At 43.7% G+C, this 13,516-nt stretch overlaps 1 protein-coding gene and 1 long non-coding RNA gene across 6 annotated transcripts in view; one reads left to right on the top strand and one right to left on the bottom strand.

Annotated features, from left to right (window-relative positions):
* Nucleotides 1-13,516, bottom strand: part of ESR1 (estrogen receptor 1) — a 409,016-nt gene that overhangs the window by 11,386 nt on the left and 384,114 nt on the right. The gene's annotated exons all lie outside the window — the stretch shown is intronic.
* Nucleotides 1,781-5,796, top strand: LOC147366351 (uncharacterized). The gene is made up of 2 exons (XR_015133335.1): nucleotides 1,781-2,289; nucleotides 5,518-5,796. It is a non-coding gene; the product is annotated as an uncharacterized LOC147366351 (long non-coding RNA).

The following is a 13,516-nucleotide window of genomic DNA, read 5'->3' as shown; positions in this document are numbered from 1 at the left end:
TGGAGAAGGAAATGGCAACCCACTCCAGTGTTCTTGCCTGGAGAATCCCAGGGACGGGGGAGCCTGGTGGGCTGCCGTCTATGGGGTCGCACAGAGTCAGACACAACTGAAGTGACTTAGCATACATCTATTTAACAACATTATTTTCGGTCTTATTAGTCCACTGGCCCTCCCATAAATATATTTCTCCTTCTCCCCTCCCCCCATCCTCACTGGGTATTTTCAAGTTAAAGGCCCCCCAGTTTATGAATCCCCGACTCTGTGCTGGTGGCGCAGTGATGAGTTACTGTCACGCCGCAGCCTGTAGGATGAAAATGGGGAAAACGCCCACACAGAGGAACTCATAGTAAACACAGTTGTAACTGCCCAGAATGGGAAACAGCTAATATTCAAAACAAATACAGCAACAACAAAACCAGAACGGCCAGGCTCCTGGCTTACAGGCTGTAGAATAATGTAGCTTTTGGTACCCGGAGGCGTTCTTGTCCAAAGGAAACAGAGCCCAGCATAAGTAAGCAGTGGACAGGCAGTGGGACGAGAAAGAAATTGCGGGATTACTTATGTTCCCTGTGGGCTTCTGATAGAGAAAGGTTGTGCTCATTAGAAAAAAGGGCACATGTCCAGTGCCTTGGGGTGGACCCGGAGGTAACGGGTGGCCAGGGAGGTGTGCACCAGTGGGTTGGGGGGCCCGGGACAGCCCCTGCTGAGCCCCACGGCCCTGCCTCTCCCTGCCCTTATGTCATCACACACACATTCTAGCCTGGTGTCTCTCAGAAGCCCTGCCGTCTGGCTGGAATACCCTGGGAACCTGCCCAGGCCACAGAGCTGACTGAATCCAACTTGGATGATGCATTTTCTACCAATTTCCTTTTTTTTTGTTGTTACCACCCAGGATGCTGGCCTCACTCACCAATCATCCCATTCTTGTTCAAGGAAACCACAGGACGGAGGAGCTTCCACGCCTCTGCACCTGCTCGTCCTGCTTGTGCGCCCGGGGTGAGAGCGGCTGGTACAGAGCTGCGGACGTGTTGAGACCCCGCGTGGCACCCTCCCCTCGCCAGCGGAGGCCAGAGCCTTGGCACGCAGGCTCCTGGAAGTGCAGCCCACCTCCCACTGCTGGTTCCCCCTCCTGTACTCGTCCTCCCTCCAGCCTGCTCTCCCTGAGAGGTGTGCGTGCACTGCGCTAGGAGACAGGGATTCCAAGCCTTCTCTTAGGTGTTAATGTCGTAAGAGCAGCTACTGCCTGTGGAGGGTTGCTTTTCTTAACTGACTTTCCGGATACCTGCCATTCTCAGAACAAGCTTGTTTTTCTAGTCCTGTTTTGGCACCAACACAGCTTATCATCTCATCCTTGTCAGCAGATGCTTCCTAGCTGTGCGAATATACTTAGAAATAAACATACAGTCCTGCTGGAATGCCAATAATCGACAACAGCAGCCATCTTCTTTCTGGGCTTTTCTGGCAAGGAAAAAAAAAAAAAAACAAGTGGTCCCAGTTTGTTATCTATTGCTCCTAAGGGGCCAGTGGAGAGAAACAACAGAAATCCTAATTCCCAGAAGGCTTCAGGTGCTCTGGCAAGAGCCAAACTAGGGCTTCTGGTAATTTTCTTACCCCAGGTGGTCCCTGCCACCCTGGACAGCTGTGCCACTGTTCCCAGCAGCACAGAGCCAGTGATCAGACAGTGCGGGCCTTCAGAAAGTCTTACAACAAGGCAGGCTTTTGCAACTCCCCAGGCTGCTCCAAATCCCCAAGATGGAAAAAACAATCTGTATGTCATTATCCAGGCTCGAAGCGCTGTTGGCAAATCCGAGCTTCTACGTATTCTGAATCCTGCGGCCAAACACTAGGAGTCTCGGGAAGACTCTATGGAGAAAAATCTGGTGGTAGAAAGGAAGGGGGAGCAGAAGCACCTGGACACCCGGTAGAGAAGAGAGCTCAGCCTTTCTCTGGCTCTCACTGCCTTGAGCTTCTGCGCTCTCCTTCCTCCTCTTGCTCTGCTCAGACACTCCCTTCCTTCCTTCCTTCCTCTTTTCCACTCCGTCCCGCAGGAACACCCTTGTTGCCCCTTCATCACTTTCCCAGATGGTGCAGTCTTCTCTTCGGGAAGCTGGAAGAATGCAGATATGGAGACGGCGGTGCACACCTGCACGTGGCTGTATCCAGAGGAAACACGAGCAGGACCCGGGGCCACACGCCCGGGCGCTGACCTCCACGGGGTGGGGGGCGCATCCAGCTGTTCTCGGAGAAGTGAGGAAGGAAGACGCTGATGCTTCAGAGCAAAGTCTTCAAGTAAGGCCACTTTTTTTTTACTTTTCTTTTCCAGAAGGACGAATATGACAGTGGACCCTGGGAGGGTCCTTGTGTCCACAGCAGCTCGACCAGAAAAGCAAAGGGAACGGCTCAAAGGAAAAAAGAAACCCCCAGCTGTAAGTGGTCTAGACCTGAAAGCTGCTGCTCTGCTGGAATTAAAAAGGAACTTTTGGGGGGACTCAGCACATGAAGGACTCAGTGACTCGTCCGCAGATCAGACTCTTAGGTGTGCTGCTGGGCATGGCTCCCACAGTCAAACTGGTATGTTTGCTCTTAAGTGCCTTCTCAGTGGACAGTTTCACCAGTGCCACATTCGTTTTAGGCATCACGTCTGATGGCTGCTCCTCCTCCTGGCACTGTGGGTCCTGTAGGATGTTGGATGGCTCGTGGTGGCTGAAGCTAGTTAGTGAGAAGGGCTGTGCTGGATATCCTACAATATGTGGGACAGTCCCACAGAATGAAGGACTTCTTTTCTCTTTCTTTTTTAAAGGGCAGATAATTTCATACTTAAAGTTAGAAATTCACTTCACCAAAATAGATACCATCCATCATTACAGATGCATTAACCATCGAAGATTTTGAGTTCCAGTTTCTTTGTGTGTGTGTATGTGAGTGTGTGTGTATGTTCTGTGGCCGAGTTTTCCTTTTTTAACATTTCTGATTAGAGGATAATTACTTTACACAACTGAGCACACACATGCACACATGCATAAAAGTGAAAGTGTTAGTCACTCAGACGTCTCCCACTCTCTGTGACCCCATGGACTATAGCCCACCAGGCTCCTCTGTCCATGGGATTCTCTAGGCAAGAATACTGGAGTGGGTTGCCATGCCCTCCTCCAGGGCATCTTCCTGACTCAGGGATCGGACATATATCTCTTATGTCTCAGGCATTGGCAGGCAGTTTCTTTACCACTGGTGCCACCTGGGAAGCCCATGCATTATAAATACATGTAAGCATTTTACTACTTTATCAGTTTTTGTACTGTAGTCAAGCCTGGGCATCTGCATTGAAATATACAGCATTTTATTTTAAATTAGTTTAATATTATCCCTCCTTTATGACTATTTCAAAATTATCTGAAATTATATTTTTTAAAAAAGATATACATGTATAGACTATTATTTATTTCATTCTAGGCTAGTCAAAGGAATATGCATGTTTTATTGGACTGGTGTTGGTTCCTGGCAATTCTTTTTTTTTTTTCCCTGCATTCAAGCTTAATTGTATATTTAATGGCTTTTTCCTTAAGCACAGTTTTATTTTATTTTTAAATTAATTTTTATTAGCGTATAGTTGCTTTACAATGTTGTATTAGTTTCTGCTGTACAGCTAAGTGAAACAGATATACATACATCCCTTCTGTTTTGGGTTTCCTTCCCAGTTTCAGTCACCACAGAGCACTGCGCAGAGTTCCCTGTGCTATATAATAGGTTTTCATTTGAAGTTCCTGGCAATTCTAAGAGATTTATCTCCAGAGTTTGTGATTCCCAAGCATGGCTGTCTCTCAGTCTCTTCTGTGGGGTTTTCCAAGATGTGGCTGTTCAGGTTCCAGCCAAATCTGCTGACCAAAAGCTGGAATTTGAGCTCTTGTATCTGTGCTTCTTAAAAACTCCCCACTGAGGAGTCTGATGCCTAGCTAGGATTAAGAATCACATGATTACCATGATTTGCTCTTTTATGGCCACTACTATGTAAGCTCTTAGAAACACGGACTATATCTTCAGTGAAAAGTGTCTTATCCCAATGCTGAAACTACTTTGAGAATTTCCTTTCCAACTTCCTCGCCATGTTGTGGTCCCCTATGCTTCTTTCCCCTTTCTGGCTGGGTTGATTAGAATGGAGATAACTCTTAGGATGACCATGGAAGTCACCCAATTAATATTGCAGAGTCCTTGTACAACCACATGGAAGAAGGCTCTGGCACTAACCTATTCAAGCACCCGGTGATATTAAGTAAACAAGAACAAACCTTCATGTGTTTGCAACATTATACATTTTGGAGACTATTTGTTATAGTTGTTCTACTCTAAGGCAAGATGAGAAGTATTTTATGACTTACTGACTGTATCAATGAATAAACTGTATAAATCAGACAAAGTCCAAGTGATGCTTGGTACACCTCCTTTTGTTGCCATTTTCTGCATTCCTAAGGCCTTAGGTTGCATGAAACTGAAAGTGTTAGTCACTCAGTCAGGTCTGACTCTTTGCGATCCCGTGGACTGTAGCCCACCAGACTCCTTTGTCCATGGGATTCTCCAGGCAGGAATACTGGAGTGGGTTGCCATTTCCTTCTCTAGTGGATCTTCCCGACCCAGGAATCGAACCTGGGTCTCCTACATTGCAGGCAGATTCTTTACTGACTGAGCCACCAGGGAAGTCCTTAGGTTGCATAGTTATAAATTATAACAAAATGTGGCAATATAAATCATTTCTCTTCCCAAATGCCAATATTGCCACATTTTGTCACAGAAAGAATGATGTAGATTCTAGAACCACCTTATCATCTCCTGTCATGCTAACCATTCCTTCTGAATACTAACATAATTCATAGCAACCAATAAGTTCAAAGAATCAAGAGGGAAGCCCAGGATGTCAGAATGTTTAGTCATCATTCAAAGATGCTGCTCCCAACATTATTAAGGTTTCAAAGACTGCAGAGTACCATGCAGGAACTGACTTCTCATTTCATGAACTGAACAAAAAGAGTATTGCCTTGAGCAATATTTGTCCAGAGGCAGGAAACATCCATCCTTCTAGCACTGTGTGATTATTTACTAAAAGGTGAAGAACTTTTCGTAACTCCCAGTCCTTGAGCAAATGTTCACTATTACTCTAGTCTTTGTAAGATCACACACTCCTCCAATCATCTTCTAAGTGGTCTCATAGTGAGGTCTCACAGTGAAGATAAGTATTCTCGTCACAGCACAACAGGGACCACGGCAGTCCTTTCATTTTGGCATCACTATAACACCCACAAGTAGTCCCGTGGCACGGATGACTATAAATTCAGTCACGAATGATTCAGTGACATTTATCAATTTAGCGTAATTTTTAGTGAAATCTAATAGACATCCACTTATATGCCTTCAAGCTGACTCAAAGGACAAACCTCTAAATGATTTCAGGTGGTGAAACTGATGACTTGATTTAATTGACCTGAAAAGAAATCTCAAAAGTGTATTTAAAAAAAAATTTTTTTTTAGGACTTTCCTGGTGGTCCAGTGGTTAAGAATTCACCATTGCAGGGAACATGGGTTCAATCCCTGATCCGGGAAGATCCTGCATGCCTCAGGGCAACTACACCTGTGCACCACAACAGTTGAGCCTATGCTCCAGAGCCCATGAGTCGTAACTACTGAGTCGATGTGCCGCAAGCACTAAAGCCCTCGCCTAGAGCCTGTGCTCCTATGCACAGCAACGAAGACCTAGCACAGCCAAAATAAATACAATGTTAAAAGAAAAATAAAATAATTTTACTGGTATCCACGTGTCTCACTCCTATACATAAAATCACCGTCTTTACTTTTTGTAATAAATAGCCCCCTAGCTTTATACCTTTTAGGATGAAGCCATTATGAATCTATATTGCTGACCCAAGGATCAAAGCCCTGTCTCTTGCATTTCAGGCAGATTCTTTAGCATCTGAGCCATCAAGGAAGCCCTATGTTGCTTAGGGGCCTCCTTTTTGTTAGTTATGTCTGTAATATATGAAGAAACAGCCAGGTTTCTGATTTTCCTATTCCTCAGTCAATTACTACCTTTGTGAGATCAAGAAGAAGACAGTCAGAAGAGATAACTTGATGGAAAACGGGTGGCCTGTCTAATACAATGGAGTTTGTTCACCGGTTCCATGTGGAACTCCTAGTCCAGGTGAGCTGGCCTGGTCTCAAAAGGTCTTGAGGGTTTCTTTTTTTTCCCCCAGAAAACGTAGGTTAAAGCAGTCTGGGTGGATTTGTTTCCCTGCATCTCACCTTTTCTCACTTGCCATTTCAAAGACAATGGAGCAATAGCACAGAGCTGCAAGCAGCTCTTTACACACATGGGGGCAGATTTATTTTCCAAAAATGATCACAATGATATCTCCCATCCAACATGGGTTTCCAGAATGTGATCTTGGCACTCCTGTCATGGAGATGTGTGAGTTATGCCCCTCCCTGGAGGCTGGGTGGACCCATGACTTGCTTGCAATCAATAGAATGGGATAGATGACAGTGCCTGGCTTCCAAGGTACAATATGCTTGTCATATAAGGCATACAGCTTCTGCCTGTCCACTGACACTTGCTTCTGGAGCCCTCACTGCCTTCCTTGTAAGAGGCACAGTGCAACAGGCCACGAAGAAGCCAAGGCCACAGATAAGCACCACAGCTGACTGTTGGCTGACACGCCAGCCAACAGCCAGCATCAGTAGGCAGCATGTGAGCAAAGACCTTTAAGATGTCTCTAGCCAATGACTATCAAATTACTGTTAGTGGATGACCCTCACCTGAGGCCCCAGACATGATGAAGAAGGAACAGTGCATGCCCTCTGTGCTCTATCCAAATCCATGATTGAGACAATCCAAACCCTTTTTTCTCTTCTCTTAGCCATTAAATTTTGAGGTGATTTATTCCACTGCAGCAGAGCACAGAGCACACCTGGGTGTCTGCACGAGACAGGCAAAGTAGAGACTAGACTCCTGATCTGGTACATCATGAAATGAGCCAGCATTTGAGTACTTCCGGCTCCACATGTGGAATCCTCCCAACTCCCGTTGCCTCAACCCTGCCCTGAATCTCCACTCTGGTTAGTATAATGGTCAGGGCTTGAGCTCATCCTATCAGACGCTATGCACAGTTAACAAATTTCATAGGAGGTATTTACCCCTAACAACTGCCCAGCTGATGATCAAAATAAATGGATCTTCCCCTAATTGGCAACCTCATATATATCGGCACCCTACTTTCTTATCAGAGGAATTCCCAGGTGATGCTAGTGGTAAAGAATCCATCTACCAATGCAGGAGACATAAGAGACGTGGGTTCGATCCCTGGGTCAGGACGATCCTCTGGAGGAGAGCATGGCAAGAGAAGAGGACACTCAAATTCTCAGCTGCAGCATCCTTATCAGGTTGTAATAAATAGACCTTGTAGAGATTTGCCTAAAGGAGAGTTTTTACATTGAACAACTAGTCTATTTTATTTTATTTTTATTAAAAGCCGGTAGACCTTATAATGGAATGTGTTCTCTCTGCTTTGGCCCAGCAAAGAAGCTGAGAGCCAAATTTGTGGCCCACTCCTAGGAACTGTACAGATGGACTGCTGTGTGCTAATCTGACTCCTGAATTTATTATTTTCTTCACATTATTTCCCCTTTTTTCAGATTGTGTCAATTACTGCCTTCCTCATTTTGCATCACATGAAATTCAGTAGGCCATTTCAAATCCTTTGTGGAACAAAGGCAATACATAAACAAAATAAAGAACATGCCGCCCTCCTCTGTCAAAGCAATAAACAGGGTTAGCATGAATACAAATGTTTATAAAACATCATTAAACATTCATCTGACTTAACCGCAAAGCCAAAAAAAAGACGATATATGATCTAAGAATATACAGCACGTTGAATGCACATGTTCTTGTCATTCTGAGTTGAACAGCGCTGTTTAAAAATCCTGTGATGATCTACGCTGGTCACTGTGAAGTGACACCTTCTTGTGTGATTGTAAAGGCCACCCCTTCTGGTTTGGGTTTGCATGTTTATCTTCAGAGCCACAGAGATGCAGATATATTCTCTCCCCTTTTCCTAGATAGAGAATGAAAATGGTGAAATGGCTGACACTTCTCACTGATTATTTTGAAAAAGATAATTACTGTCCAAAATTACTGTTTCAGAAAGATAAGTGGACATGTAGATGATACCTATTCTTCAGATGTATCAGTTCCATCATTTCAAGAGAGCTCTGCATTAGATGAAAATTGTGTTGAAAAAGTGTCACATGACTGTGACAGGTCTGTCTCGTTTCTCCTTAACAGAGCCTTGTGAGAGGATGTATTACATCGTAAAAAAGGAGACACAGAATTCTAGAATTGTGGATTTAACTTAAGTTTCATGGTTTTTCGCACCATTTGGAGGAACAAAATCCTTTTAAAAGAGTGAACTTCCTGTGAAACCTTCACATATAAACTGAATGAAGTCAAATCTCTCTGATTAAAGCAGAAGAAATGGGAAAGTAGAGACTAGAGGTTGGTCCCTCAGCCTCTCCCTCTCTGATTCACGCCCCGATCCTTTGATGACCGGAGGCTCCTTCTGACACAAAGGGCTCGAGCAGAAGGTTTACAAACCACTGATCTCAGGACCATGAGAAGACAAGCCACAGACTGGGAGAAAATATTTGCAAAAGACACATCTACTAGAGGACTCTTAGCAAAATAAATAAGAACTTGAAACTCAAGAAAGAGAAAATCAATGACCCAATTAAAAACTGGGCAAAAGACCTGGACAGAGACCTCACCAAAGAAGAGATAGAAGATAGGCCAATAAAAAGATCCTTCACATCATATGTCAATTGTTGTTGCTGTCGTTCAGTCGCTCAGTTGTGTCCGACACTTTGCAACCCCATGAACTGCAGCATGCCAGGCTTCCCTGTCCTTCACTATCTCCAAGAGGTTGCTCAAACTCATGTCCATTGAGTCGGTGATGCCATCCAACCATCTCATGCTCTGTTGCCCCCCTTCTCTTCTTGCCCTCAATCTTTCCCAGCATCAGGGTCTTTTCCAATGAGTCAGCTCTTCGCATCAGGTAGAGAATTGATGAGAACAACAGGGAGATGCACCTACACACCTGTTAGAAGGACCAAAATCTAAATGCCGACACAGCAAATGCTGGCGAGGATGCGGAGTAGCAGAAACTCTCACTCATGGCTGGAAGAGATGAAAAATGGTGTAGCCACTTTGGAAGACAATTTGGCCAATTTTTACTAAACATACTCTTTGTATATAAGCCATCAATCATGCTCCTTGATAGTTACCAAAATGAGTTGAACATTTATGTCTACACAAAACCTTCATGTGGACATTTATGGCACCATTACCCGTAACTGCCAAAGCTTGGAGGCAAGATGTCATATAGTAGGTAAGTGGATTTGAAAGTGAAGTCCCTCAGTCATGTCCGACTCTTTGTGACCCCATGGACTGTAGTCTACCAGGCTCCTCCCTCCATGGGATTCTCCAGGCAAGAATACTGGAGTGGGTTGTCATTTCCTTCTCCAGGGGATCTTCCTGACCCAGGGATCGAACCCGCGTCTCCCACATTCCAGGCAGACACTTTAACCTCTGAGCCACCAGGGAAGGTAAGTGGATAAACTGTGGTAAATCCAGACAATGGAAGATTATTCAGGGCTATAAAGAAATGAGCTATCAAGGCATCAAAAGACATGGAAGAATCTTAAATTCATATTACTACGTGTAAGAAGATAATCTGAAAAGACTACATAATGTATGATTCCAACTATATGACATTCTGCAAAAGATGAAACTAAGAAGACAGTAAAAGATATCAGTGGTTTATAGGAGTTATGGAAATGGGTGGGATGAATAGAGCACAGAGGATTTTTAGGGCAGAATGTCCTCAATGTCTTAAATATCATACAATATGGAGACCACTCCGTACATTACTGTACTGAAGGATACATGTCATTTTACATTTTTCAAAACCCACAGAATGCAGAACACCAAGCACGTGCATGTGAAAGGGACCCTTAAATTAAACTACAAGCTTTAGATGATAAAGGTATGTAAACATAAGTTTATCAATTCAAACAAATCATTGATACATCTCTGGTACGGGATTTTGATAGTGAAGGCAGCTGGGGGTGGGGTGGGGATGGGGTTACATGGGGAATCTGTACCTTCCCCCGGCTTTGCTATGAACCGAAAACTGCTCTAAAAAATAAATTTTACAAAAAAATATTTTTATTAATTTTTTAAAATTGAAGTATAGTTGATTTATAATGTTATGCCAATCTCTGCTGCACAGCAAAGTGACTCAGGTAAACACATATAGACATTCTTTAAATAAAGAAATATTTTTATTAATTTTTAAAATTGAAGTATAGTTGATTTACAATGTTATGCCAATCTCTGCTGCACAGCAAATTGACTCAGGTAAACAAATATAGACGTTCTTTAAATATTTTTTCTTTTCTTTCTATATTTTTTTCTTGGTCTGCACTGCATAGCATGTGGGATCTTAGTTCCCTGATCAGAGATGGAACCCATGACCTTTGTGTTGGAAGCGGGAAGTCTTAACCACTGGACGACCAAAAAGAAATTATTTTTAATGTAAAAAGGCCCCCTACTGATCTACTCATTATTTTACTTGCTGGGAAACAAAGGTTCAGAGAGCTGGGGCTGGTGGATGCTGTTGCTGGGGGGGTTTTCAGATAGAACATAAGGCTGGACTTGCCAGAGGTCACCCTGTGGGTATAAATGGCAAAGCTGGAACTAACGCTCCAATACTCCTCATTCCCGGCCAGTGGTCAAAGGCCACACAAAGAATTTCCTAACTTCCAGTTTGTGAAAAACTGGAAATGACTGCCAACAACAGTTTCGCCTCCAGAGACATTTGAGAAAACTAACAATTCCCCTGGGATGATTTAGGAGCACTCCAGAATTTCAAAACATTAGGTGCAAGATGGCTGAGCAGAGGTGCTGATGGACTGAGGCCTCTGCCTCTTTAATTACGAATGTTTATCAAGATGTTACCAACGGTCACCTTTGTGTGGTGAAACGGATTACTTGGGAGATTATTTTTCTTGGTGGCTTTTCTGTGTTTTCCAAGTTCCCTGCCTTGGGCATGCCTGCCTTTCATAATCTGGTGAAAGAAAATGCTATTGCAAATACAAAATCAAAGTGTCTTTCACTTCCATTATTTCCCAAGCTTTGCCAACGCCTGGACTGATGGGAGGGAAACCCAAGCTGACGAATGGATCTCCCAAGGACTAAGGAGCTTGCTGTAGAGACATTCCTTGTTACTATTTTCATAATATTTCTATCATCGGTAAGGCTGTTCACGTTTCTGAAACTTCTAAGTTTGCCATTTTGGCAGAAAATGGAACTAACAAATTTGTTACTAAAGCTTCTGAGAAAAATTTTCTTAGTTGGAAATACCTCCAACATGTCATCAGTAACCTGAGTTACTTATCTAAGTACAAAAAAAGATTAGCCTCAAAAGACTGGTAGCCCATCTTCCTCCAGGATTGGCAAGCTAAATTGCAAAGGAAGCAGAGCATTAAGGTCTTACTAGAAGGAGCTGAGTGCCTGGCTTTCACTGAGTGTGAAGGTTATATTCTCCCACTTAAAGAGTAACATCTGCTCTACCAAAATAAGTAAGAGCAGATGCTTCGCCATCTAGATGAAGATGAATTTTGCATTCTGGATTGAATTTATCAGTACTGTTGCTGCCAATTTTAAAGACTAAACAAATTGTTGCTGCCAGTGCCCCCTCCTGCAGTCATGCTTAGCTCCTTGGTCCAACAGCCCATTATCTGACTGCTTCCAGTTGTAAGAACTGGAGACTAGATTACACTTAGTCCTTGGGATCCATGAGATTAGACAGGGCATTCCTGGAACCAGCAGTTTCTTGATCACTAGAGAAGGGCACAGCTAGAGGGGCTTTCCTGGTGGCCTAGATGGTAAACAAACTGCCTGCAATGCGGGAGACCTGGGTTTGATCCCTGGGTTGGGAAGATCCCCTGGAGGAGGGCATGGCAACCCACTCTGTATTCTTACTTGGAGAATCTCCATAGACAGAGGAGCCTGGCAGGCTACAGTCCATGGAGTTGCAAAGAGTCGGACACAACTGAGCAACTAAGCACAGAGCAGCCGCGGGGTCACATGGTAAGGTGTTCGTCCGAGCTGGTTATTGACAAGGAAAAGTCATGTCAATCACACAAACCCAGAACCCAGAGCACATGAAAGCTTTGGGAGACCAGGTTCTCCTTCCAGAGATGAGATTTTAAAGGGAGGTTAAACTTACAGCCATTCAACCTCTTGGCTCTCTGTTTGTAAATATCCCTCAATAAAAACAGTGGCAAAGGGATCAAAGACAGAAGGTAAGAAACTAAATGCCAGCCCTCTGTGCATCCTGACTGCCTGGAATAAGAGCAGTTCACCAGCACAGTGTCTGTGCAAGTCATAAAATTGAAAAATGATGTAACAAACAACTACATACATAATAGATCGTAAAATATGACCACATTCTCTGATACGATAAATTGCTTCAAAAGGAGTGAGCTTGGGGTGTTTGCAATATGACGTTTGTAATATGCTCTGTGTAGAAACTCCTGCCTGGGGGTTTTCACAGCTGAGGGCAGTAGCTTGAGGGGAGCAAGCTGTCTACTGTCTTTGCTGTTCCAGGAGATACCCCACTTCTGTCTTCTGCATACATGATAAGGTTACATTTATATAAATGTGTAATTTAATAAAGCTTTCTGGGCAGTAGGCAATATGTATGAAAAGATTTAATGAACCTTATACTCTTCTACTAATGCCAAAGAAGCTGAATGGTTCTATGAAGATCTACAAGACCTTCCAGAACTAATACCAAAAAAGATGTCCTTTTCATCATAGAGGACTGGAATGCAAAAGTAGGAAGTCAAGAGGTACCTGGTATAACAGGGAAGTTTGGCCTTGGAGAACAAAATGAAGAAGGGAAGGCTAACAGAGTTTGGCCAAGAGAACGCATTGGTCATAGTGAACACCCTCTTCCAACAACACAAGAGAAGACTCTACACATGGCCATCACCAGATGGTCAATACCGGAATCAGACTGGTCATGTTCTTTGTAGCCAAAGATGGAGAAGCTCTATACAGTCAGCCAAAACAAGATCTGGAGCTTTCTGTAGCTCAGATCTTGAACTCCTTATGGTCAAATTCAGACTTAAGTTGAAGAAAGTAGGGAAAACCACTAGACCATTCAGGTATGACCTAAATAAAATCCCTTCCAATTATACAGTGGAAGTGACAAATAGATTCAAGGGATTATTAGATCTGAAAGACAGAGTGCCTGAAGAATTATGGACAGAGGTTCGTGACATTGTACAGGAGACAGGGATCAAGACCACCCCCAAGAAAAAGAAAGGCAAAAAGGCAAATGGATTGTCTGAGGAGGCCTTACAAATAGCCAAGAAAAGAAGAGAAGCTAAAGGCAAAGGAAAAAAGGAA

Source organism: Bos grunniens, chromosome 9 (assembly GCF_055505025.1).
Source record: "Bos grunniens cultivar Pamir isolate PY7600 chromosome 9, Bosgru_T2T1.0, whole genome shotgun sequence".
Lineage (NCBI taxonomy): Eukaryota > Metazoa > Chordata > Mammalia > Artiodactyla > Bovidae > Bos > Bos grunniens.
Note: the sequence above shows the minus strand (reverse complement) of the source record. Positions and strands in the feature narration are given on the sequence as shown.